A 23,333-nucleotide genomic window follows, 5' to 3' on the forward strand; every position below is an offset into this window, starting at 1 on the left:
ATTTCTTGTTTGATGCCCTCCCCAACATCACTACTACTGTTTGGAGGTCTGTACACAACTCCCACTAATGTTTTTTGCCCTTTGGTGTTCTGCAGCTTTACCCATATAGATTCCACATCATCCAAGCTAATGTCTTTCCTAACCATTGCATTAATCTCCTCTTTAACCAGCAATGCTACCCCACCTCCTTTTCCTTTTATTCTATCCTTCCTGAATGTTGAATACCCCTGGATGTTGAGTTCCCAGCCCTGATCATCCTGGAGCCACGTCTCTGTAATCCCAATCACATCATATTTGTTAACATCTATTTGCACAGTTAATTCATCCACCTTATTGCGGATACTCCTTGCATTAAGACACAAAGCCTTCAGGCTTGTTTTTTTAACACCCTTTGTCCTTTTAGAATTCTTCCGCACAGTGGCCCTTCCTGTTCCCCGCCCTGGGCCTCTCCGCCCCCCACCTCTCCGTCTCCTGCCTCTGCCTCCCTTTTGTCTCCCTCTGTCTCCCTGCATTGGTTCCCATCCCCCTGCCATATTAGTTTAACTCCTCCCCAACAGCACTAACAAACACTCCCCCTAGGACATTGGTTCCGGTCCTGCCCAGGTGCAGACCGTCCGGTTTGTACTGGTCCTACCTCCCCCAGAACCAGTTCCAATGCCCCAGGAATTTGAATCCCTCCCTGCTGCACCACTGCTCAAGCCACGTATTCATCTGCGCTATCCTGCGATTCCTACTCTGACTAGCACGTGGCACTGGTAGCAATCCCGAGATTACTACTTTTGAGGTCCTACTTTTTAATTTAGCTCCTAGCTCCTTAAATTCGTTTCGTAGGACCTCATCCCTTTTTTTACCTATGTCGTTGGTACCAATGTGCACCACGACAACTGGCTGTTCTCCCTCCCATTTCAGAATGTCCTGCACCCGCTCCGAGACATCCTTGACCCTTGCACCAGGAAGGCAACATACCATCCTGGAGTCTCGGTTGCGGCCGCAGAAACGCCTATCTATTCCGCTCACCATTGAATCCCCTATCACTATCGCGCTCCCACTCTTTTTCTTGCCCTCCTGTGCAGCAGCGCCAGCCACGGTGCCATGAACTTGGCTGCTGCTGCCCTCCCCTGATGAGTCATCTCCCCCAACAATACTCAAAACGGTGTATCTGTTTTGCAGGGGGATGACCACAGGGGACCCCTGCACTACCTTCCTTGCACTGCTCTTCCTGCTGGTCTTCCATTCCCTATCTGGCTGTGGACCCTTCTCCTGCGGTAAGACCAACTCACTACACGTGATATTCACGTCATTCTCAGCATCATGGATGCTCCAGAGTGAATCCACCCTCAGCTCCAATTCCGTAACGCGGACCGTCAGGAGCTCGAGGCGGATACACTTCTCACACACGTAGTCGTCAGGGACACCGGAAGTGTCCCTGAGTTCCCACATGGTACAGGAGGAGCATATCACGTGACCGAGCTCTCCTGCCATGCCTTAACCTTTAGATACCCTTAAATTGGTAATAACAATGTTACAGTTCACTTACTGATATAAAAAAGAAAAAGAAAAGCTACTCACCAATCACCAGCCAATCACTTACCCCATTGGCTGTGACGTCACCTTTTGATTCCTTTCTACTTCTATTTTGCTTTCTCTCCCACTGTAGCTGCACCGGTACGCCTTTTATAAGCCGCTCCGACGCTGCTCCCGCCTCTCCCCAACTGGCACTGGTACTCGAGCTCCTGCTGGGCCTTTTATAGGCCGCTCCGACGCTGCTCCCACCTCTCGCCAACTGCTGCTGGTACTCGAGCTCCCGCTGGGCTTTTTATAGGCCGCTCCAACGCTGCTCCCACCTCTCCCCAACTGCCGCTGGTACTCGAGCTCCCGCTGGGCCTTTTATAAGCCGCTCCGACGCTGCTCCCGCCTCTCCCCAACTGGCACTGGTACTCGAGCTCCCGCTGGGCCTTTTATAAGCCGCTCCGACGCTGCTCCCGCCTCTCCCCAACTGGCACTGGTACTCGAGCTCCTGCTGGGCCTTTTATAGGCCGCTCCGACGCTGCTCCAGCCTCTCCCCAACTGCCGCTGGTACTCGAGCTCCTGCTGGGCCTTTTATAGGCCGCTCCGACGCTGCTCCCACCTCTCGCCAACTGCTGCTGGTACTCGAGCTCCCGCTGGGCCTTTTATAGGCCGCTCCGACGCTGCTCCCACCTCTCCCCAACTGCCACTGGTACTCGAGCTCCCGCTGGGCCTTTTATAGGCCGCTCCGACGCTGCTCCAGCCTCTCCCCAACTGCCGCTGGTCCTCGAGCTCCCGCTGGGCCTTTTATAGGCCGCTCCGACGCTGCTCCAGCCTCTCCCCAACTGCCGCTGGTACTCGAGCTCCCGCTGGGCCTTTTATAGGCCGCTCCGACGCTGCTCCCACCTCTCGCCAGCTGCCGCTGGTACTCGAGCTCCCGCTGGGCCTTTTATAGGCCGCTCCGACGCTGCTCCAGCCTCTCCCCAACTGCCGCTGGTACTCGAGCTCCCGCTGGGCCTTTTATAGGCCGCTCCGATGCTGCTCCAGCCTCTCCACAACTGCCACTGGTCCTCGAGCTCCCGCTGGGCCTTTTATAGGCCGCTCAGACGCTGCTCCAGCCTCTCCCCAACTGCCGCTGGTACTCGAGCTCCCGCTGGGCCTTTTATAGGCCGCTCCGACGCTGCTCCCACCTCTCGCCAGCTGCCGCTGGTACTCGAGCTCCCGCTGGGCCTTTTATAGGCCGCTCCAACACTGCTCTCACCTCTCGCCAACTGCCGCTGGTACTCGAGCTCCCGCTGGGCCTTTTATAGGCCGCTCCGACGCTGCTCCCACCTCTCGCCAGCTGCCGCTGGTACTCGAGCTCCCGCTGGGCCTTTTATAGGCCGCTCCGACGCTGCTCCCACCTCTCGCCAGCTGCCGCTGGTACTCGAGCTCCCGCTGGGCTTTTTATAGGCCGCTCCGACGCTGCTCCAGCCTCTCCCCAACTGCCGCAGGTAGTTGAGACAATTTTGCTCAACATGAGGGAGGGAATGTTGCAGGTCGTTGAGACACTGTCAGAGCGCATGAAGGAAGGCATGTCGGAATTAGCTGCTGCAATAACGGAACACGCCCAGACCCCGCACCCATTGACAGAATCAACTTGCACTCCCACTCTAATACCCACACCCAGCCTCTCAAGAAGCCCAAACTGAGCCCTCCACATTGCTGCCTGCCATCCCTCTCCCCGCGCCCCCCCCCCCTCAAACAGGTGCGCACTACCCGAGATCTTCGAAGGAATAAGCTTGGTACTGTAAGGGGTATAGAGTTGTAGCAGGCAAAGAGCAGACAGTTAGGTGGTCAAGAATGGAGATACCGATGTAATGAATTGATCTGACACGTAAAATGGTCCAGATTAAGAGGGCTTATCAGTATTAGGAGGGTCTGAGGAAACGGTGAAGTTCCTCTATCTTACGGTATGGATTCTAATTGCCTATTGTACGTAACGCTTGCTTATGTAAGTAAAGCACACTTATAATAATGAACCATCCTTAACCTTAGTAACACATAACAAAGACAGTAGAGGTCAGCAATTACAATACATAACATTTTGACTTCGAAGTCTCTGGGGAAGAGATAAGAAAGCCAATGTTTGGGAACAGAGTTACTTCAGGCGTCATAGGGACTAAGGCAAAGTTCACATCACTGAACAAACACAATTAACATATGATGGGAGATGGACAGTTGCATGTACCACTCAGAGACAGTCTGATATGAGTTGACAAATCAATGTAACTTCGCTGATAAGCAGTAAACCAACCGGTGCTTTTTGGGGAAGAGGCACACACTTCGGTTTGTTGTATAAACTGTGGGTGAGAAGCATTGTTCTGAGAAGGTTCACATTTGAACTTTTCCCTTGCATGTGCTCGAAATAAACTAGTTGTAAAGGTTTAATTTGATTGATTCTGTGGTCGTTATATGGGCGGGGGTGTCGATTCCTTATATCAGGGAGTCCATTTTTAAGGAGAGAAGTCTTCCAATAACCCCCACAGTAGTAACCCCAGAAACATTGCACCACCACCACCTGTGGGCAGGGGTGGCATCACCAAGAACAAGCGCGGCAGGCGGTCTTAGAATAAGATGGAGGAGAGATGGGTGCAGCCTTTCTTTGCTGCTGCTGTGGTGCGGCACTGTTACTGTTGTTACTGTTGTATCTGTTGTTCTCAACTTAAAAGATTTTTGTAAGTTATGTAAATTTACAAGTTTAAAAGTTAATAAGTGATCTTAAAATTTTTAAGTGATCTTATAGTTTGTAAGTGACTGTAACTGAAAACTTTAAAGTTTGATACAAGAATAATTTTATTAAAGTTAAGTTAAGTACTGTTTGTTAAATTTTTGAACAAAATATATTTTACATTAAATATGAATCATTTTCATTATTTGCTCCATTATTAACACAGCAGGCAGGACAGGTTCTTTCTTCTCTCTCCCCAAGGTCTGTATGGATGGATCACACCCAGGTCTTGTGACTTCTTCTTCCGCACTCCCCCCCCACCCCGCCTCCACCCCAACTCATTGCAGTCTTGTGACTTCTACCTTTCTCCCCCCGCCCTCCCTGAAACTCATTACAGTCTTTTACCTAGAGCTGCAGCCTTCCGATCGCCACTTCCGCCCCCACTCCCCACCCCCGCAGGCTTGATTTCCAGCCGAGCCCCGAGCCAGTGTCCAGGCATGGGGCCGATTCTGATAGCCGACATTACAACCCCTCTCCAACCCTGCTTGAAGGCGTTCGTGGTGGCGTGCAAGTAAAAAAAATGAAAACTTCAGAAATCCGAGAAACCTCCATGTACTCCGTTGAAAGGTAAAAAGAAGTTGAACTTTATTATGGATATTTCAAGTGTTGGAGACTCCCTCCAAAAATTTCAGTGAAAAACAATGGCGTCTTTCAGCACCGATTTTTCAATGTGCGCTGCTTTCTGTTAACTCACCAGAAGGTTTTTCAGGAGTGGCTAGATACGCTGACCTCGGATAAAAACCTTTTGGGCAAACTGTGAAAAATGCTGAAAACTGGCACAGACATGAGGGAACACCCCCATGACATCAAAAAAACCTAACCTAGAAAAATTGTAACTAAAGCAGTTACGCCGGCGCAGATTCCAGGGGGAAACTGTGAATTAAATAATTACGCTAGAAAAAATAGTGCACGACAAAAAAACGGCGCAAATGACCCGGGAAAATTGAGCCCTAAATCACTTCCAAACTTAATGGAAAATTCTACCATACTATGGTCATGCTTCCATAAGGGTCCCTTTACTACAAGGATATTAATTAACCCTTTCTGGTTGCACAATACTATATCTAAAGTATGAAAGGGAATACCCCAAAAAATACCTCTGCACCAAATAAATTTTAAAAACCATCATGTATTTAAAAATTAATAAAAATGGCATTAAATTAAATATTTAAAACAAAATTAATTTTTTGAAAAATAAATTTACATGTTTTAAAGGGGATAAAAATAAACTTACATTATTTCACAGGTTTTTAAATGTATAAATTATTGATAAAATGTTATTTTTGCTTTTTAAAACTCTTATGCTGGTAAAGGCAGGCCTGGTGCCAGCTTTTACCAGGCATAAGAATTTCATGGACCTTCGCTGGGCAGAAGTTGAGCAAATAGCCCAAATCTGCACCAGTGAATGCCTATTTCTGTTCGATGCGTGCGATCTGGACAGATCGCAAGTCCCGAGTTTTAGCGCATGTGCAGCGCATGCCTAAACCCAGAACTTGCGCGGTCCCCACAGGCGCGTACTCACCTCGTACGCACCCGTAGGGGCCGCAATTGGTGTTTCGTAGGCAAAGGCAATTTGCCCGCCGAAAAGCCCCACAAACAGCAATGAGATGAATGACCAGTTAATTGTTTGATGGAACATTGGTGGAATAGTGAATGATGCCCATGACACTGGGAAAGTTCCCCGCTCTTTTTCAAAAATGTGTTTTTGTTATGCAAATGTTTACATCCACATGAACAGGGAGTTGGGACCTCGGCTAAACATCTCATCTTAAACCTCTCAATATTATACTGAAGTATCAGGCCAGATGTGTGCTCAAGTCCTCAAGATGGTTCGACCCCACAACTTTCTGATTCAGTGTTACCATTGAGTCAAGTTCACACATATGAAAATTGGTAAGCATTGGAATTTATCACGGGAAAAATTCACAAGAAGTGCGTGCAGACACAAGATTAATATATTGTATAGATAAATCAATAACATTAGAATGTAATCAAAGCAAAGTACACACTAAGGGCTAGAAATTCCACATTGAAAAATAGTTCCGTTTTTTGGCACTATTTCCGAGTAATGGCTGATTTTTTATGCCAAAATAGCAGCAAAAAAAATAAAGGACCGAGTTTCGCCAAAAGTTTTTTAAATTTTAGCTTAGCTCTAAAATACCTCTGTTTTTAAGGATGGAGTTAAAAATACCTGTTCTGCGCATGCGCAAAAAAAGAAAGAAAAAACATCGCCCAATTTTCCATGTGACGTGTGTGTCCACGCATACGCAGTACACTTCCTGGTCTGGATCAACCATTTGTAAAGGCCACTGTAACTTACAGGAGATTTTGGAGTCCTTCCACACAGGAGCTCGAAAACGAAAATGGAGCGTGAATTAGAAAGGAAAAAGGCAGGAAGTTCACCCAAGACGCCCATGATACCCTGGTTGCTGCTGTCAAAAGTGGATGGCGACAGATTGGCAAGAAGGGTGCTCGTAAAGTGAAACCTTTCACAATGGCTCAAGCTTGGGAGCATGTTGCAAAGCAGGTTCCAGCAGTGGCGTCCATCCAGAGGGACGGCAAGCAGTGCCGGAAGAAGAGCAGGACCTTTGCCAAGTAGTTAGAGTAAGTAATGTTTTTATTTATGCACTACAATTACTTGAGTTGTAAATGTGACTATCTGTGTGTGCCATAACAGCAGAAGGTCCCTCTCTTTTGCCAATTTCTATTGCCAACTTTGCAGAAGAAGTTGTCCGACAACCACCGAGAACGGATGAAAACCGGTGAAGGTTCCGGTAAGACTGCAGCCACTAACACCCCTGGAAATGAGGGTCGCAGGTATTATTGGTACCATCAGAAGATCGACCACCCACCCAGGTTAAAGAGAAAGGGTAAGTCCTGCAAAATCCACAGTCTGGGTTGGCTCAATCTTAAGTACTGCTACGCTTCGGTTTATGCGATGTACTGTCCATCGGCTGCGCTTCGGTTATGCGATGTATTATCATTCAAATGAGCCTGCGCTATGTGAGCCTATTCACATCACCCTGACCCCTCCCCTGCTGCTAACCATTCGTCTGTTCTGTTATATTTTGCAGATGTTGCTCAGACCTCCAATAATGAAGCAGAAGGCCCCGCCACCTGGACACTACCAGAATTGGATGAGCTTACCGACCTCAGCTATACTCAAGAAGTTATAGAGGTGGCCAATCAGGTCGAGGAGGTGAATGAGGAGGAATAGGAAGACGAGAATATTTTTATCCCATGGTGGGGGGGTGGTTAGGGGAGAAGGATTTGGGGGATGAGATGGTGACATTGCAATTGGAGGCAGTGCACGACATGCAAGTGCTGAGCGCTTTCAGCAGCTGTACGCACGAGGGGACAATTCATGGTTGTACACCCTCTGCGATCGCGGTGGGTTCCAGCAAAGCACATCCAGGACAGCAGCAGCAGGCCCTCAGCAGAGGTGAGCAGGAGGAGGAGAGAGACCTGAACAGCGCTCTCCTGAAATGCTAGCTACACGGGAAGTGTTAGGGCTCATGGGAATGAGTGGGGAGAGTGTTGAGCTTACCACATCGTTCTTGGAGGCCATGGGTGAGATCAAGGGAGAAATAGCAGCACTGTCGGGAGGAATGGCAGCACTATCTGCTGACATTAGGGAGAGCATGTCAGAGGGAATAGCAGTAATATCTGCAGAGATTAGGGAGGGCATGTCGGAGATAGCTGCTGCAATGTGGGAACACACCCGAGCTGTCATTGCCCAACGACAATTAATGGCATCAAGTGATGCCACTCCCACTCCAATCCCCAGACCAACCTCAGCAGTCAGTATCAGTGTGCAGATTGATCTACAGGCTGATGAGTCCCAAGCCAGGTCTTCCACCACCACAGGTTTTCAGGGGCTTCCATTGCCTTCTCCTGGGTCTGTTCCCCCACCCCCCCAAGCGCAGCATCCTACCCGAGACACTATCAAAAAATTTGGGCTCACCTGGAACAGGGCCAAGGGCAAGGTCAGGGGCAAGAAGGGTGGGTGGGGACACGTCGGTGTTTAAATAAGTGGGTGGTAGGGGGGAGGGAGGAGAGATGGCTGCAGCTGACAGCTAACGTTTGTTTGCTGCTGTTGTTGTCCTGTTCTTTTGTTCCTTTCTTGTTATTTAAGTGATGTTAATTGAAAAGTTTAACGTTTAATATACCATTTTTTATTAAAGCTAAGTGTCAAGTGTACAAATATTTAATAAACAGCAAATTATTTTTTCAACAAAACCAAAATGATGTACATTATTTTTTCAATGAAACCAAAATTATTTACATTATTTTTTCAACTAAACCAAACTTAAGTAGTGTCTCATTTCATTGACAGAATTGGAAATAGTCAACATGGTGGGGATACACAATGATCAAACGTGCCATTCAGCCTTCATACAAAGCGGTGAAGTATAAGATGCTGACGCAAGGCTGCTCAATGGTGTAATGTCCACGAGGCCTCCTCCCCCGTCGCCCTGCGGGTTGTAATGGTGCCATGAGTTCCTCATCCTCTTCCTCCTCCTCGTTCTCGTCATCAGCCTCCTCCCTCCCCCCTGTCGCCTGAGTTGGTTCTGCAATGTCCTCCAGTGAGAATATCTGTTCCATCATGATGGCTATGTTGTGTAGCATGCAGCACACCACAGTGAACTCATCGACCTACTGAGGGGAGTATTGCGGATAGCCTACAGAGTGGTCCAGGCATTGGAACCGCTGCTTCAGCAGTCCAATTGTCTTCTCCACGATGCCTCATGAGGCTATATGGCTGTTATTGTAGCGATGCTCGACTTCTGTCTGAGGATTCCGGAGGGGGGTGGGTCATGAGCCAGGTAGCGAGCCCGTAACCTTTGTCCCCCAGCATTCAGCTCTGCCCTTCTGGTTGCTGCTGAAACATCTGTGACACACTGCTCTCACGCAAGATGAAAGCATCCTTGATGCTCCCTGCATATTTAGCATCTACTGCCATGATACGCTGCATATGGTTGCAGACAATCATCATGTTGAGCGAGTAGAATCCACTTGTGTTTAGGTATAGCTCCTGATCGTCTAAAGGTGCTCGCAGGGCAGTGTGCGTGCAATCAATGGCTGCCTGCACCTTAGAGAAGCCAGCAATTCTAGCAAAGCCTAAAGCCCTCTCTTGTTGTGTCTCCCTTGTCATTGGGAAGTTTATAAACTCCATCCTGCATGTGTACAGTGCAGCAGTCACTTGGCGAAAGCAACTATGTGCAGTGTGCTGCGACATGCAGCATACGTCCCCAAATGATGGCTGAAATGAGCAGGAGGCACAGAAGGAAAGTGCGACAATTACCTTGACCTCGATGGGCAGTGCAGTCCTACCGCTTCTCGGCTGTATGACCGTCTTTATGAGCTCGCATATTTCTGCGACCACCTCTTTTTGAAAGCCCAGACTCCTAAAGCACTGTCCCTCAGTCAGGTGCAGGTATGAGCACCTGTCTCTGTAACCGCGTTCGGGGTAAAACCTTCTCCCCATTCTGCGAGCTCTTTGGTTACGCAGATAATGCTGCCGAATAAACCTTCCTTGATGATAAGACAGGGCACCATAAGCACGCTCCACATATGGCAAAAGTAGAATACTCCCATTCTTTAAATGTCCTAAAATGTCCTTAAAATGTTCTTAAAAATGATTTCTAAACTCACAAAAAGCTCAATCTGAAAATGCAGCCTTCCCTCCAAAAGCTTTCACTCAGCTCCATTTTCCAAGATGGCGACGACGTTTTACAACTTTTTAAAACTTTTCAGAAAACACCCGTTTTAACACCAAACCTGCAAAGGGTGCATCTATACAAACTTTCTTATTTCACAGTTGTACCTGTTCTGTTTGGAACAGCCCAGTGTTAAGAGAATATTTGATGCGTGGAGAAGTAAAAATAGTTTCCCATAAAATAAATAAATTATTTTCTTCAAAGTGGCAATTTAAAAAAAATACCAGTGATGGAGTGATTTGATGCGATTTAGTTTTAGTGGGACCATTGTAAACAAGACAGTGAGTGGATTTATGTTGAAGAGAATCTAAAATGGCGCCGTTATCGTGGATTTCCATCTGACTCCACCAGGTAAGGCAAACTTTTTATAAACGGTACTTAGCACTGTCTTTAAAAATATCGTTATTGGCGAAACTCGCAAAAAATGCTGTTATCGGTGGGGTTGACCCCGAGTGACATTAGAAAATCGTTACTAGGAAAAAAAAATCGTCTTTTTAAAAAAATATATATATATTTATTTTTATAAAGGATGGTGTAACACCATTCGCAAAACTAGCAAAATGGCCCTAAATTCATTTAACTCCAAAAAAAAAAACTTAGCTCCAAAAAATAGAGCTAATTCATGGCAACTTTTGGGCCCCAAGAGACCAACATTATTAACATTAGAAAATTCTGTCCTAGACACAATGGGAGATTTCCTTTGGGTTTGTTTTAAATAGGTTTACAATTTTGTTATGCATAACACAGGAAATATTACATAACAAAAGTTCAGTGGCTGTATTTTACTCTTTATATAAATTAGTGAAAGAATATTCCTTTAATCATTAGTGTAAAATATATCAACACCTTTTAAGTGATAAAACAAGGCTCGATATGTTGTATATTTATAAATCACTGCTAATGGAACGAATGTATTTACCATGGAAGCAGTGGTTTGATCACATTAAATATTAACAAATGTGAAAATGTGTCAGGTACATTTTGTTAAATTGAGAATATATCAAAACTGTTTAACATATATTTTTCAATGTTTGCTTTGGATTATAAAGTCAGTCTTACCCAAAGTGCTTGGTAGATTTTCATCACCTGCAATTGCCCAAAGATGTATGGATGTCCAGTCTTTTCCCACTTTTGATTATTGAGGTGATCTACAGTACAAAAATGGCCTACTTCTGCTTCCCCTAGGCACATTATCTAATCATTGATCCATCGGGACCTCCCTTTGATGTTTCACCTTTAGAAAGATGGGTCTTCAAATGATCTCCAACAGCAATACACTTCTTGGGGATAAATCTACGACACTTCTTGGGACAGAAGACAGTCAGAATATCGGCAAGAAACCAAATTGGGCTGTAAAAAAAAAAGAAAAATTCAGAAAAACCAATTGAGCCTACATTTATGATCCTTCCTATTAGATAGTGGCTCATGGATAGCTATACTTTGTATAGCGCAAAGAGATCAAGTTGATAATAAATGGTACCATATATTTTTATTTAAATCAAAATAGTTACTTTCATATTAACATTTTATAGAAAGAGCAAAATATATCCTAAAAATTATCATCCATTGATAATTTGATTTATATTGTGCATTAACAATATCATGGTTCATAGGTTTATATGTAACCTTTAGGGCTGCTGACCAAGGGCCGTGTGGTTCTTTGTCGGCCGGCGCGGACATGATGGGCCGAAATGGCCTTCTTCTGCGCTGTAAATTTCTATGTTTCTTTTATGTTTAGGATTAACAATGGAATGCAGCCATCTACAAAGATAAGTATTTTCACCATTTTATTCACCAGAAGGATTTGAAAGTACATAATTAAATATGACATGTTGAGTTTGAAAGCACACTGTAGAGGACCAAAATGCAAAGATAGTGAATGATAACTGTAATATATGCAAGCACTCTAATAACAACTCCACGAGGTAAGGGTAAAGTACTTGAACTGTAGTGACCTTAGTTCTTTATTGCAGCTCCTAGAGTGAGGACACCAAGAGGTGAGCTCCCTTTTATACGTGGTTACCTGCAGTGTACAGACCCTTAGGTCTCCAGCTGTAGCACCCTCTGGTGGTACAGGTATGGTGTATACTGGGTGAAGGTACATTCAGTGCTCTAGTGTTACAATACCTACATTAACATGCATATATAACAACACTCCCCCCTAAGTCTTTCCCAAGTCCTTATTGCCATGACAAGGGGAGGTGATGTATGGTGGACGGTGGGGAGTTGTGGTGAGGGTTGTGTGGGTGCCGGGTGTGGTCCATGTGTTCGTGGCTGCACACATTCATTCCCCCCCCCCCCACCTTACATAGACCATGTGGATATGCCACTGTTGGAGGATTCCGCAGTGGTGGAGCAAGTACATATTGTTATGGGTAAGGTACATACATTGTTGATTGGGTGGGAGAGGGCGTTTAGTGGTGGGCAGAGCCACAAGGTGGTTAGACCTCCTTGTTCTCTATTGGGGGCTGTAGGGTTACCCTGCTGCCCTTCAAGGTGGTGGAAGTCTGATCATCCCAGGTCCCGCCGGGAAAGCTGGAGGGTACTGGCCTCTTGCTCCTGGTGCTGGCCCTGGTGGCGAGGGGGGATAGGGCCGATCTGGGGCAGGTTGCCAGTGGTGGTGGCTGTGCTGTCCATTGACTGCTGTCCCTGTAGTCGGTATGCTCCCACTGGTTGTGGGTGAATCTTTCCTGCGGCATCACATTGGTCCCGGAAGCGCAGGCTACTTGATCAAGTAGCCTGCTGGACCTGGGTGTTTCCCACGGGGGGGTTACTTTTGGTATTGTCAGTATACATGTAGAACCCGGTATCATTTCTCATTCTATCATTCATATGCATGATACATTGGCTCCGACTGCAACTAGCCGACTTGACATTGTTGTATCACTTTACATTTTCACATTTGTCACTTACAAAGCTTTCTTGTGTGCTATCAGTATCTCTGTTGTAGGGGGTGGTGTGGGAGTCAGGTTCACCTCTGACCTTCTGAGCGGTTCGAATCGCTTCCACTCCCTGGGTTCTAGACTCTGGATTTATTTGGGGGACGTGATAAAATGCAAGAGACAACTGGTGCAAAAAACTTTGGTTTTATTAAAGACAAGAAAATATAATGTCAAACTTATAATTACTCAAATAAAGAACAGTACATCACACATTCAAAGGGGTTACAGTGAATAATACACCTCCCACATCCCAATACCTAACACTGACTAGATTAGACTCCAAGGCAAACAGGGACTATGCTTACCAATCCTTTAACGGTAGGTAGCGGTAGTTCGCGATTTCAGGGTTCGCTGGATTCAGTAGGTTCTGCTTGCCGTACCCCGAATGTCGGAGAAGACTTCTTACTGCGCAATCTTCAGTTGGGTTGAGTCCACTGATGCGGTAGGGTGCGTTTTGGACTTATGGGGTAAGTCGCAGACTGAAATCATGAATGCCTGGCTCACTTTGATTGCTTTCTGCAGGGTGACCGTAGTGCCCGCAGAGAGCAGTTTAAGGAGGAGGCCCTCGTGGCCGATTCCAATAACAAAGATGTCCCTTAGTGCTTCAGTGAGGTAGTCACCAAAATCACACGGTGCCGCCAATCTGCTCAGATCTGCAGCATATTTAGCAATTTCTTGGCCTTCGGGCCGCCGGTGGGTGAAGAATCGGTGTCTGGCTGTGAGAATGCTCTCTTTGGGTTTGAGTTGTTCTTGTATTAAAGTTAAGAGCTCCGCATAGGTCTTGGTTGTTGTCTTTGCTGGGGCTAGCAGGTCCCTGACGAGGGCATGGACATTGGGCCCACAACTGCTGAGCAGGATGGCTCTGCGCTTGTCCGCCAGCGAGGTCGGTGAGTCCCCAGCCAGGTCGTTCGCGATGAAAAAGTGTTCAAGCCTTTCCACAAAGACATCCCAATCTTCCCAATCAGCAAATTGTTGGAAGTTGTTTAGGGTAGACATATTGTGCATGGAAATTCGTAGTAATCTCATCGCCAGTTGTAGTATATGCAAGCACTCTAATAACGATTCCACGAGGTATGGGTAAAGTACTTGAATTGTAGTGACCTTAGTCCTTTATTGCAGCTTCTAGAGTGAGGACACCAAGAGGTGAGCTCCCTTTTATACTTGGTTACCTGCAGTGTACAGGTGACCCTTAGGTCTCCAGCAGTAGCACCCTCTGGTGGTACAGGTATAGTGTATACAGGGTGTAGGTACATTCAGTGGTCTAGTGCTACAATACATACATTAACATGCATATATAACAAGAACATTAGTAGTTAGCATGATTTTAAGTAAGAAAGACTTGTACACAGCATGATGTGAAAGCCAGAGACTCAAATTGGGGTCCAAAGTCCCATCACCTAGTTAACCATACGGCCATTGTATTTAATTACATATTTCATAATAAATAATAAATAACAAGGAAGGATTATAGATGACATTTTAAATCCAGAATAGAACTCATGTGGGGTGTTTAACTCTGTTCTAAATCACAACATTAGATTATACTTTGAACTCCACTTGCTAGCTTTCTAGAGTTTGTTAGCTTTCTATAAATGTTGAAGACACGGCTTTGATTCTTTTTGTTGGCTTTGATTTTTCCTTTGCCAGTCTTGGTTGTGTGTGGTTTATCAGTGATTAAACGTTCAGACCTAAATCAATATGGATGACTGCACATAGGAGCAGCTCTCTCAGAGCATTGATTACAGGGAGTCAGAAGATGTTGTGTTTTAGAACAATCGGGGCTGGATTTTCCAGTCCTTTACGCTCTGGCGGAGCGGCATGAAAGGCGGCGTTCAGGTGTCCTGCGTCCCGTCGTGATCCTCCGGTCGGGTTTTGCGGTGACACTCAGCAGCACCGCCGGGAAGAGCTGCGCCGGGTGTACAACGCCTCTGGTTGCGACACCAGCAGGAGTTTGGACTTTTACCGATCCGTCCGCCCGGAAATGATCGCCTGGGAAATCGGTATGGTCCAGCCATGCCGGCGACAGTGAGGAAGATAAAGTACTCTGAAGGTAAGTGCGAGTGTTCATTCTTTTAATTTTTTTAGCGATTTGTGTTGTGGTGGCGTGGGCAATATTTGGGGAATGTTTTTATGTTTTTTTTTTAAGGTTCCCCCCCACCTCCCAGGCCTCTTTGAGTGTACACGGCCCAGCAGTTTAGTTTACAAGTTTCCCATTTTTGTGCCATGACAAGTGTACAACCCCTCCCTTCACGCTGCACCCCCTGGCGCAGGGCCCAGATGCCGAAATTTCCTTATCAAAGCGCAAATTATTCCTGGCCGGTAACTTTCTCGACCCACCTCCATTTTTGCTCCAAAAACAGAAAAGCCTAAAATCCAGCCCCAGGAGTGTTATTGAGTGACGTGGGGAAAGTATTATAGGAAATAATTGGTACAGTTTGTGCTACAGTATACGGAAGACAGTATAAAATTGTTTATATAGTACACACTTCTTGTCCAATATGGCAATATTGAACATTGTAAGTCTGTATGTAAGCACTTATAATGACAAACTAAATATTTTACCATCAAAATTGCATCAAAATGCTCTTTGAAAAAGAATTGCAGTCATCGTTTTTTCTCACTAACTGAAATTGAAAATGTACAAAATAAGAAAAAAAAGATTTTAAAAAGTACAAGAAATGATATATTTCGCAATAACATTAAATGTACCCAATAAATTGTTTTGTGTGTAGCCTTGCTATGCGCAAAATTGGCTGCTGAGTTTCCGACATAATAACAGTGACTACATTTCAAAAGTACTTTGTTGATTGTAAAGTGCTTTGGGACGTTTTGAGGCCATGAAAGGCACTATATAAAAGCAAGTTTATCTATACGAGTCAACTGTTGAACAGGTTTATTTCCTGGCATCAAAAATAAGCAGCGGCCTTTTGAGCCCCTTTATTCCAGATATTCCACCTTCTGACATTCTATGCACACCTGATAACTGTGCAGGAAGCACAATGACACTGAATCCAGTGTGGTCAGAGCCCCTTCTCCAGTCCCGTGCAATCTTATGGAATCTATATGACAGCCCCAGAACCATTCCACCAGAATCATTGAATCAAATATAATATAACCAGTAATGGATGCAAAAATGGCCCAGGTTAAGTGTGAAAAATCTACCAATACCTGGGACACAGAGAGGGAAAACATTTAAAGAAACAAAAAAGTGAAATGGATGGGTGTATATACTAAACATCCCTTGGATGTGTTGTGTGGCCGGGATAGTACATCACTAAAGCAGATTGTGTGATCATTATCTCATTATTGTTTGTGGGACCTTGCTGTGTGCAAATTGGCTCCTGCATTTCATACCTCATCATGGGCAGTCCCTCGAATCGAGGATGACTTGCTTCCACGTCAAAAAGTTCACAGGTGTTTCAATGAAGGACCTAAAATTCCAGGTCCCAAACTAAACCTTGAAGGATGGAAGATGCCTGTGCGTGGATTTTAACGTGTGCCTGCCGTTGCACACAAGCCACCACACGGGCTTGACAGAGCTAGGTCTTGGTCCAGTGGCAAGGATTAACCAAGACGACTGGAGACCAGCTCTGCTGCACGGACCATGTGCACACACATATCGAGCCCCTGGCCCCAACTCACGCCTCTCCTGGGCCCCAATCACATCGCTCTACAATCTCTCGCCGCTCCTTCGCCCGATCTCACCGCTCCTGATGTACCTGCCCACACTCCAATCACCGACCTGGACCTTAGTGACGTCCCTCTTCACTGCCATTGCTCTCCTGCTCCAGCACGTGCTGCTCCCTGGAGTGGTGTGCAGCCACGATGCTCCTTCCGCTCCCCGGCCTGCTCCGATGGTGCTCGCAGACCGGGGGCCACTCAGTCTGCTGGGCCAGGCTGCCATGCAGAGACCTAGTAATTACAACAATAACTAGACTTCAAAAAGTAATTAATTGGCTGTAATCTTTTTTGACAGATGACGAGGTTGTGAATTGTGATATATAAAGGCCAGGCTTTTGGTTTCCTTTTTCTTTCATTCTACAACAGAAGAAAAATGAAACAAAGTGAAGAGCAACGGTAGTTGCACAATATAAACACAGCACCATCAACCACATTAATAGTACCGAACATGTGTCTAACCAGTGCATGATTTCGCTCCCATCTGCCACTATAAATGGTATACTGCAAAAATAAACAATCAACAAACATTTGTTGTGTCAACAGAGAAGGTACAGCACCAAGAACTCTCGACGCACTCAATTTTAGGGCAGGTCAGAACTGTCAAGACTATGAATCCTAGGAATTATATTTGTGATCAGTAAGAGTGATTTAACCTACCTAAACATTTTTCAGAGTGGCACAAATACAATTAGGTTACATCTTCAACTCAAAATGGGTGATTATATATTCCTAATGAGTGGGAATGGAAAGACTAGACATGGACAGGAGGCAGTCACCATCATCATCATAGGTAATCCCTCAAAATCGAGGAAGACTTGCTTCCACTCTAAAAGTGAGTTCTCAGGTGACTGAACAGTCCAATACAGGAATTACAGTCTCTGTCGCAGATGGGACAGACAGTCGTTGAAGGAAAGGGTGGGTGGGGAGTCTGGTTCGCCGCATGCTCCTTCCGCTGCCTGCGCTTGCTTTCTGCATGCTCTAGATGACGAGACTCGAAGTGCTCAGCACCCTCCCGGATGCTCCTCCTCCACTTAGGGCAGTCTTTGGCCAGGGACTCCCAGGTATCGGTGGGGATATTGCATTTTATTAAGGAGGCTTTGAGGGTGTCCTTGAAAAGTTTCCTCTGCCCAACTGATGCTCGCTTACCGTGTAGGAGTTCCGAGTAGAGCGCTTGCTTTGGGAATCTTGTGTCAGGCATGCGTACAATGTGGCCCGCCCAATGAAGCTGGTCAAGTGTGGTCAGTGTTTCGATCTGGGGATGTTGGCCTGATCGAGGACACTAAAGTTTTTGCATCTGTCCTCCCAGGGGATTTGCAGGATCTTGCAGAGACATCATTGGTGGTATTTCTCCAGCGATTTGAGGAGTCTACTGTATATGGTCCACGTATCTGAGCCATACAGGAAGGCAGGTATCACTATAGCCCTGTAAACCATAAGCTTGGTGCCAGATTTGAGGGCCTAATCTTTGAACACTCTCTTCCTCAGGTGGCCGAAGGCTGCGCTGGCCCTCGTCATCGATGTCTGCCCTTGCTGATAATAGGCTCCCGAGGTATGGAACGTGGTCCACATTGTCCAGGGCCATGCCATGGATCTTGATGACTGGGGGGCAGTGCTGTGTGGCGGGGTCAGGTTGGTGGAGGAACTTTGTCTTACGGATGTTTAGTGCAAGGCCCATGCTTTTGTAATCCTTGGTGAAGATGTTGACTATGGCTTGGAGTTCAGCCTCTGAATGTGCACAGACGCAAGTGTCGTCCGCGTACTGTAGCTCGACGACAGAGGATAGGATGGTCTTGGATCTAGCCTGGAAGCGACGAAGGTTGAACAGATTCCCACTGGTTCTGTAGTTTAGTTCCACTCCAGCGGGGAGCTTGCTGAGTGTGAGGTGGAGCATGGCAGCGAGGAAGATCGAGAAGAGGGCTGGTGCGATGATGCAGCCCTGCTTGACCCCAGTCCAGATGTGGATTGGGTGTGTTGTGGATCCGTTGGTCAGGACCACTGCTTGCATGTTGTCCTGGAGCAGGCGGAGGATGGCAACAAACTTTTTGGGGCAGACGAAACGGAGGAGGTCAAACTGGAGGTGGCCATGTTTTATCCCTATCTTTTTCTACCTCTCGTTGGAGGATCCATTCTGTAGTATAAAACAGGGTTATTCTGCTAATAGAAGAGAAATATCAACTTCAAGAGCTGGTGACAAAAGCAAACTCTGCACTATGAATCATCTTGTACACTTGATGACCAAATTGAGTAAAGACACTGCTTAGTATGGAACTGAGTCATACAGATTAGGAAGGTACAGTCCCCTGTCTCCAATGAGTTGACTGATCTCAACCAGTACAACAATTTAGATGTTACAATTGACTTAATGGCCCTGGCTAAGGAAAGTGAATGAGGTTCCTGCTCTCAATTATTATCCAGTGACCCTTGCTGGAAAGTGCGCATATGTGGATGTTGACTAAGATCATAATCACTGTTAACTATCCATTGTTGAATAGTTATTGCATAGATTCACATAAGAATGGTCACTTGTGTGAGGTACCAAGGACTGCTGTCACCCATGATATCTTCAGGAAAAGGGAGGAAAATATCACATGGAGTGAGCGTGTTGAACTGGTGCCCACTTCAGTCATTATCTTCGTCATAACTTTCTTGAATAAGAGATTTTATAAATATGGATACTGCTTCTAAAAATGCAGATTAACATTTAAAAGTGGCATGAGAATAAGCATCCATCAACAGTCATTCTTATGTAGAGATACTGAATTTTTAAACCCAAATCTAGATAGATTTTTCCAAATATTATGATAAGATTTTGCATACCACTTCCCTGTTGAAAACAATAAATATCCCTAAAAGAACAGAATGTACACCACTAATTCAAGGTTTTAGGTGAGTCAATGCAATTGTAACACACATTATGAAACAAGCTTATAGTATATTAGAGATCTTTCAATATTAATAACACACATTATGAAACAAGCTTATAGTATATTAGAGATCTTTCAATATTAATATTCAATATTAATAATTTTAAACAGTAATCAATTTTAGATTGCTTTAGAAAAGTTATCCTAAGTAGCTTAGAACTTAATGCTGAAGGTGCATTGATACTACAGGTACAACGTCCTGAATTCGGCTGTCCGAAAATCGGAATTGTCCGAAAACCGGACATTATTGAGGCGGCCAAGGTGGTGACATTGGGCAGCAAGGGACGAGGAAACTGATAAAAAATGGAAAAAACGCAGCACTGGGGCAGCGAGAATCGGCGGGAAGTGAGGAGCGGAGGGTCAGTGGGCGGCGAGGAGCGGCAACAGCGAGGTCCAAAATTCGAAAACCGGTACAGTCTCGGACCTGAGATTGCCAGATTTCAAACGTATTGATTTTCTTGTCCCAAAATCCAGAAAAATCCAAAACCCGGCGCAGTCTCAGTCCCGAGGTTGCCAGATTTCAGATGTACCTGTACAAATTTAGCGATAGGACAAATCTTGCACCGAGCTTGTGTAAGGTAAACCAGGTGCGAAGACCCCACCGAACGGCAGAGTGAAGCAGAATGAAACACCGTCTAGTCATGTTGAGCCTTACTCTGGATTTAGGTTGCATTCACATTTTTAACTGCAAAGTGAACCCACATCTCAACGACACCACTGTTGTACTGTCAATGCACCATTACACTGACAATAGACAAGAAATTCATTCGTAGCACTTTAAGGGTTCACACTTATCTAATGTGGATTATAAAATAAAAAAATTTAATATTTATTTTTGAAAACAAAAGTTAAAGATAGCTAATATTAGTAAGGAGGCACTTAGCAACCATACTTGGATAGAGGTATGAAAGATTTAATATTCAACTATTAACATGACATTGCAGGGATGCCTCATGACTTTGCATACTAACTATCTAAATGAGGCATAGGTCTGGATAATTACAGGGATGGGTTAAGTAGTGGAGGGGGCAGAGTCTCAGTGGGGAATCCCAGAAGTCATGGTTTCACACCGTGCGTCTTTTGTCCTGAACTGGTTCCCCGGCTGGAAGTTAGCTTGATTGACAGGTTTGGCTTCCAGTTTGACAGGAAGGATAATGGAATAGGCCACATAGCCAGGTAGGTCCAATCAGCGGCCCCTGGGGTCTTTGTATGGGGGAGGAGGGGAGGGAGAGGGGTGAAAGAGCACTCCTTTTCCTCCTAGCCCAAAAGCAGTGTTGTAAAGGCACTTAAATTATCCCCAAAGCTTTCCTCACCTCCCTTCAGCTGTCAGGCTTGCTGAGGTCTGGGAAACCCAGAAGACCATAATTAAACCTGTAAAACCGGTTGAACCAGAGGCTACCAGCCTCATTAGAATATTTACATTGACAACCTGTCTCCTGGGAGCAGGTTGGCTGCCCACCCATTGACCCACCTTTGTAAAATCCGGAAGTTGGCAGGTTGGGGTGGAGTTTGAGAAGAAAGCTGGAAAATTAGTATAAGTACACTACTCCAAAATTATGATCACTATGTAACATGTCTATATAGTCCTACTGTAACCTCTTCCAACACTACAATCCTTCAAGAATAAAAACAGAAAATGCTGGAAATCTCAACAGGTCAGGCAACATCTGTGGAGAGGAAGCAGAGTTTACGTTTCGGGTCAATGACCCTTCGTCAGAACTGGAGAGTGTTCAAAATGAATAGATTCTTTCTTAACAAGCATTGAAAGAGGGAGGGGAAGAAAGAACAAAAGGGAAGGTCTGTGATAAGTTGGAAGACAAGAGAGATTGGAGACAAAAGGGATGATGGCCCAAATTAAAATGGTAATGCCAGGAGTACGAAAAACATTAGTCAAGATAGAGCGTGAATGGTGGGATAATGACCAACTGCCATTAGAGATCAGGAGAAAAATAGAAAGAAAGAAAGAGGCGCTGATCCTTGAGCTTGCATTGAGCTTCGTTGGAACAGTGTAGGACACTGAGGACAGAGAGGTCAGAGTGGGAATGCAGTGGAGAATTAAAATGACAGGTGACTGGAAGCTCGGGGTCACACTTGTGGACTGAATGGAGGTGCTCCGCAAAGCGATCACCCAATCTATGCTTGGTCTCCCTAATGTAGAAGAGACCACATCGTGAGCAGCGAATACAGAATTCTAAATTGAAAGTAGTACAAGTAAATCGCTGTTTCACCTGGAAGGAGTATTTGGGGCCCTGGATAATGGGAAGGGAGGAGGTTAAAGGGCATCTCCTGCGCTTGCATGGAAAGGCGCCGTGGGAAGGGGGGGGGATGCTGGAGGTGACTGCAGAATGGACGAGGGTGTCACAGAGGGAGCGGTCCCTTTGGAATGCTGAGAGTGGAGGGGAGGGGAAGATGCGATTGGTGGTGGGATCACGCTGGTGGTGGTGGAAATGGCGGAGGATGATCCATTGAATGTGGAGGCTGGTGAGGTGAAAGGTGAGGACAAGGTGAACCCTGTTGTGATTCTGAGAGAGAGAGGGGAAGGGGTGAGAGCAAAGGTGCGGGAAATAGAACAGACATGGTCGAGGGCCATGTTAACCACTGCGGAGGGGAATCCTCTGTTGAGGAAAAAGGAAGTCATGTCAGAGGCACTAGTGTGAAAGGTCGCATCATCCCACTCTGACCTCTCTGACCTCGGACTCCTACACTGTTCCAACGAAGCTCAACGCAAGCTCAAGGAACAGCACCTCATCTTTCGTTTAGGCACTTTACAGCCTTCCGGACTCAAGATGGAGTTCAAAAATTTCAGAGCGTAACTGCTGCCAATCTTTGGCTCCCTTCCCCCCACCCACGACCCCCTCAGAGCCGGCTTTTTTCTTTCTATTTTTCTCCTGATCTCTAATGGCAGTTGGTCATTATCCCATCATTCACACCCTATCTTGACGAATATTTTTCTAACTCCTGGCATTACCATTTGAATTTGGGCCATCATCTCTTTTGTCTCTCTAATCTCTCCTGTCTTCCAACCTATTACAGACTTTCCCTTTTGTTCTTTCTTCCCCTCCCCTTTCAGTGCTCATTAAGAATCTGTTCTTTTCGAACACTCTCCAGTACTGACAAAGGGTCATCGACCCGAAACATTAACTTTGCTTCCTCTCCACAGATGCTGTCTGACCTGCTGAGATTTCCAGCATTTTCTGCTTTTAATCCAGATTCCAGCATCCGCTGTATTTTGCTTTTGTATTAATCCTACATGAACGCTGCATTCCTACAACTCTGGTCTCTTGTGCATCACTCACATGCTTCACTGCACTATTGGTGGCCATACCTTCTGCTATCTAGGCCCCAAGCTCTGGGATTCCCTCCTTGAACCTCTCCCTCTCCCCTCCTTTAAGGTCATCTTTGACCAAGCTTTTAATCACCTGTCATAATAATTCCATCTTTGCCTTGATCTCAATTTTGATCAGTACTAGGCTTGACCCACATTGCAGTCTTCACCAGGATCCATGGCACCACATACTGCATCCACATTGTCCTGCTTGCTCCTCATCATTAAGTTGACATTTTTCCGAAGAAAGAGGGATTCCACTCGTTCTTGTCCAGCTTGTTTGTGACCTCAGGCAGCACAGCATGCAGGTCTGTATTCCTGGCAGCAGTCATCATACATTCATCCTGTGCCAGTCCTTTGTGCCACCTTTATTCCAATCAGGTCACGGGCTGTTTACTGGGCAACAAGGAGTACCCCCACCAGACATGGCTCATGACTTTTGTCAGGAACCTGGGGGGATACAAA

General features: G+C 45.8%; 1 protein-coding gene across 7 annotated transcripts in view; it reads right to left on the bottom strand.

Moving 5' to 3' along the window:
* The window catches only part of thsd7ba (thrombospondin, type I, domain containing 7Ba), a 1,512,301-nt gene that overhangs the window by 1,409,981 nt on the left and 78,987 nt on the right, over window positions 1-23,333 (bottom strand). For 5 of the 7 annotated variants that reach the window (XM_070875389.1, XM_070875388.1, XM_070875390.1 and 2 more), the window contains exon 2: window positions 11,056-11,346. The exons of 1 other annotated variant lie outside the window; for it this stretch is intronic. The gene's annotated coding sequence lies outside the window, so the exon portion shown is untranslated. Of the gene's footprint in view, window positions 1-11,055; window positions 11,347-23,333 lie in introns of those variants that run through there. One more of the 7 variants, XM_070875386.1, reaches the window with a different exon arrangement.

The sequence above is a fragment of the Pristiophorus japonicus genome, chromosome 3 (assembly GCF_044704955.1).
Source record: "Pristiophorus japonicus isolate sPriJap1 chromosome 3, sPriJap1.hap1, whole genome shotgun sequence".
Lineage (NCBI taxonomy): Eukaryota > Metazoa > Chordata > Chondrichthyes > Pristiophoridae > Pristiophorus > Pristiophorus japonicus.